This window comes from Coffea arabica, chromosome 5c, assembly GCF_036785885.1.
Source record: "Coffea arabica cultivar ET-39 chromosome 5c, Coffea Arabica ET-39 HiFi, whole genome shotgun sequence".
Taxonomy (NCBI): domain Eukaryota; kingdom Viridiplantae; phylum Streptophyta; class Magnoliopsida; order Gentianales; family Rubiaceae; genus Coffea; species Coffea arabica.
In genome coordinates, this window is record NC_092319.1 from 31361266 (window position 1) to 31366218 (window position 4953).

Consider the following 4953-nt stretch of genomic DNA (forward strand, 5'->3'; position numbering starts at 1 on the left):
CACCAAGGATTTCTTCAATTTTCCTTCTCCATTTCACAAAATCATCACCTCAAATTTCATCCACACTTAGCTAATCACTTGGAGATTACATTAAGCTAAGAAAGAGGGCTGCTTTCCACGGTTTTCTTGGGCTTCATTGGACCAAAAATTTTGTCTTAATTCATCTAAGAAGGTAAACCACGATCAACCCTTCAAATCTTGCTTTATGGAAGCAGTAGTGCACATATAATCTCATGCATGCATGTGGGTAGCTTGTTTATGTTGGAAAAATTGTTATGTGGGTTCTATGAACTCCCACTTTGGTTGGATGGACTGATTTGATGAATGATGGTTTAGTGCTTAAATTAGTGAAATAATGTTGTATTGTTTGTAGAAACTCAAAGGGGAGTGAAGGTGAAAATTTTTCAATTCTGCCCCTATGTTGTCCGTGACCCTTAGGGTGATTTTTCGTGGTTCTAATGGCTTATTTATAATGTATATATGTTGTATGGTGATAAGTGAATATTTAACGTCTATTTTGTACAAGTTTGGCATGAACTTTTGATATATTTTGAGAAGATTAAATCTATATTTGAACTCTTTTGGTGATAATTGATTAAATATTGTTTAAGTGTTCAAAACTTGCTAAATGAGTGGATTAATGCGTTAATTTTGTGAAATTATGAAGGATATCGATGTATGAAATTCATGCACGAGCTGAAAGAAGTATAAGGATTGTCCAGATGATAAAGTACACAAGAAATTATGAGCAAAAATGAAGAAAAAGGAAAAGAAGTGAAAAACTGGAAAATACCAGCAAGGATCCGAACTCGGATCCATGAGAATAAGGGGCGATCCGAGCCCTCGTCTGTACTTCTGGAGCAGTGTATCCAGTACAAACGATCCAAACTCGGATCCATCAGAGAAAGGCCTCGGATCATAAAGATCCGAGCTCGGATCCATATTCAACCCTCGGATCCGAAGCTCGGATCTGTCTCTCTTTTCAACAAGTGACACAGCCGTTTTCCTTTACCTTTCTCACAACTTTTCCAGCTATTTTGAGGGACAGAAATCGGTGGCACATGCTTTTGTAACAAAAGAGAAGACCAAATGAGTTGTAGACAAAAGGAAACATCATATCTTTGACTTCTTTTTACAAAATTTGAGTGGAGGAAATTATGAAGTGAGAGGAGTAGACTTCCTACCACTTTTTATGCAGAAACACAAGAAAGAAGCAGGGGCATCTACGTAGCTAGTTTTCCCTTTTGTAACTAGTTTCTCTCTAGTTAAGGGTTCTTGGAGAAGCATTTGGAGTTTTCACTTGCAATCGTATTGTGCAAGAGCATAGCAGGAATTGGAGAGCTTCACCTTCAATTGGCTAAGCTTTCTTTTATCTTTCTTGTACTTGTACTTTATGATGTTTGACATTAATAAACTTGTGAGTTTAATTGTTAAATCATTCATGAGTAGCTAAACTCCTTAATCTAAGGAGTAGATGAAACTTATGGCTAAATAATACTAATTGAATGTGATTTACACTTGTTATATCTTGTATTAACTTGTCTACTTGTATAGCTATGATTACTTGTTATTGATTGATCAGCAATAGCATGTTTATAATTGTTATTATTTAATGAGAATTGGTAGTAACAATGGAAACACATGAGTAGAGCTTAAGTTGTATGTTCATGAAAATAGAGATACACTTAAGTAGATTACTTAACATTTCATGAAAGAAAACAGAGTAGTAGTAGTATTTCACCATGAAAATAGGGAAAACTAAACTACTCTAGGCCATTTCATCATGAAAATGAGACTTGGTAATTTTGGAAATGAATCTCTGGTTAAACAAGAATAATAAAAAGAGGTAAATCCATTCATTTGTGTTGATTATGCCATAAGTGGAATCTACATCCCTAGAGTGTTTCTTGAGTGAAATTTCTCCATTTAAATTTAGCATTTGTTAAACTAGATTTGTGTATCAGATTTGTAGACTATAGCAATATACTTCATCTGCTCAATTTATTGTAAGTCTAAATAATAGAGAAAAATAAGGGTCTAGTACTTGTTTAATTTGCTCCTCGTGGGATCGACCCGATACATACCCTACATTACAGTTTCAATCTGTATACATGCCGCTAACGGGTATAAAAATCGGATTTAAACTTGCATTGATATAAAAATCCCGTCAAGTTTTTGGCGTCGTTGTCGGGAAGCGGCAATATTAGAACCTAATCATCTTTATTAATTTAGACAGATTTATTTTTATTAGTTGAGCTTATTATATTTGATTCTACATTGTAATCAAATTTTGACAATTGAAATTGCATAATATCTATTATTTCTATTTGTAGTGTATGCACCGGGCATTTCGAGAAGTTGCACTTTTCGATCCAGATATTGAGAGGATACTACATAGACAAAGGAGGAACATACCACAGCAAGAGGAACAAGAGATTTGGCAACCAATAGAGGAAATCTTAATAGAGATTCCATTTGAAGAAGAAATGGCAGAAAACGAAGAAAAAAGGCGAGTTCTACGAGATTTTACTCTACCTGGAACACAAGGATCTCAAACGAGCATAGCAAGGCCCTCAGTAAATGCTAACAATTTTGAAATTAAACCATCACTTATCCAAATGGTTCAACAATCTCAATTTGGAGGTAATGCAGTAGAAGATCCTAATTCACACTTAGTTACATTTTTGAAAATTTGTGATACAATTAAAATGAATGGAGTTAGTGATGATGCTATAAGGCTAAGATTGTTTCCATTTTCATTGAGAGATAAGGCCAAACTTTGGCTACACTCTCATGCTCCTAATACTTTCACCAGATGGGATGATTTATCAAGAGCATTCTTGAATAAGTATTTTCCACCAGGTAAGACTGCTAAGCTAAGAATGGATATCACGAGTTTTAGCCAATTGGAAGGTGAATCATTATATGAAGCATGGGAAAGGTTTAGAAATTTGCTTCGAAAATGTCCACATCATGGACTGTCGAAGTGGTTAATCATACAAACCTTCTATAATAGTTTAGCTTTTTCTACTAAAACTATGATCGATGCAGCTGCAGGTGGAGCTTTAATGGGTAAATCACCCCAAGAAACTCAGAATTTGATAGAAGAAATGGCCGCAAATAACTACCAATGGGCCAATGAGAGAGGTAATACAAGACATCACGCAGGTATGATAGAAATGGACACTCTCAATATGCTAAGTGCTCAAATGAATAATGTGATGAAGTTGCTAAGTAGACAAGGTAGAGTTGGTCCAAGTTCATCTAATGCACATGTAACGTGTTGTTCCATATGTGTAAGTGAACATGATACTAATGAGTGTGTTGATTCTGAGCAGGTACAATTCATCAATAATTACAATCGTAATGCTCAAAATAGCCCCTACTCGAATACTTACAATTTGGGGTGGAGAAATCATCCAAACTTTAGATGGAAGGACCAAGGAAATCAACCAAGGTCAGCCAATCCACCGGGATTTCAATCAAGACAACAACAAACTGAAACCAAACCTGGTTGGGAGATCGCTGTGGAAAAGCTTGCTAAGGTTACTTCAGATAGATTCGAGCGAGTTGAGGGGCGGCTGGACCAATTGGCTGGGATGTATAGAAATTTGGAGGTTCAAATTGGTCAAATTGCCAATGCGATCAACAACAGAAACCCTGGTGAATTACCAAGTAAAACCGAAGTGAATCCGAGAGAGCAAGTCAATGCTATCACTCTTAGAAGTGATAAAATGGTTGAGGGACTTAACTCTAGTAATTCAAGTGGTGAAAAAGATAAGGAGCAAGCATATGGAGGAGTAAAACCAAGCCAAAATGATAATGTAGCCATTAATATTGATGAACCTCCTCCTCGATTAAATTTTAATATGATTTCTTTTCCTCACAGGTTGAAGAAAGATGGACAGGATCGGGAGTTTGAAAAGTTCTTCAAAATGTTTAAACAAACATTAACATTCCTTTCATTGATGCTATAACACAGATTCCCTCTTATGCGCGTTTCTTGAAAGATATCATGTCAAGAAAGACGAAAATTGTAGCTAATGAGATGATAGCATTAACGGAAGAGTGTAGTGCATTAATTAAGAACAAACTCCCTCCTAAATTAAAAGATCCAGGAAGTTTTTCTATTCCTTGCACTATTGGTCAATTGCATTTTTCTAATGTATTTTTCTAATGTTTTATGTGATTTAGGTGCAAGTGTATTACTTATGCCATTATCGGTTGTCCGGAGGTTGGGACTTCAAGAGCTGAAAGCTACCAATATCACATTGCAGTTGGCGGATCGGTCAATCACACATCCAATTGGTATTTTGGAAAATGTGCTCATAAGGGTAAGACAATCTATAATACCTGTGGATTTTGTTGTCTTAGATATTGAGGAAGATGTGAGAATGCCAATTATTCTAGGACAACCGTTTTTAGCCACCGCACGAACTATAATTAATGTGGAAAAAGGTAAGCTTATATTACGGGTTAATGGTGAGGAATTGGAATTCAATTTGGATAATAAAGAAGGGAGTATAGAGCCTACTGCTCTTATTTCTAATATGCCATGTGATGAAAAGGTTAACCAAGAAAGGAACGAAGAAGTTAAATTTATAAATGTTCTTGGTACTAACTTTCATGGTGTAGGAGCAAGGGAAGAGAAGATAAGGGTGGAAGTTGGCTTAATAAATTCGCCATTCCATGAAGAAAGTGGAGAAAAGTTGAGCCAACTCGAAAAAGACAAGCAAATTCCACTCCAAGGTGAAGTCGAGCCTTTATATGACAAGTCTAATACTCCTCCTTGGCATTTAAGGAAATTGGACTATAGAGATCAATGCATGACTCACCACATGGTGGATTGGCTCGGAAGTTTTGACCCATGGGGAGAAAATCGCTCCCTAATGTTCTAAAATGATTCAACTTTTTGAGTCGAGCCAACGACTATAAACAAAAGCGCTAATTGGG

At 36.1% G+C, this 4953-nt stretch overlaps 1 non-coding gene across 1 annotated transcript; it reads right to left on the reverse strand.

Moving 5' to 3' along the window:
• Positions 1-2873: 2873 nt before the first annotated feature.
• LOC113691212 (small nucleolar RNA R71) lies at positions 2874-2980 on the reverse strand. Its single transcript, XR_003448623.1, has one exon. It is a non-coding gene; the product is annotated as a small nucleolar RNA R71 (small nucleolar RNA).
• Between the last annotated feature and the right edge of the window lie 1973 nt (positions 2981-4953).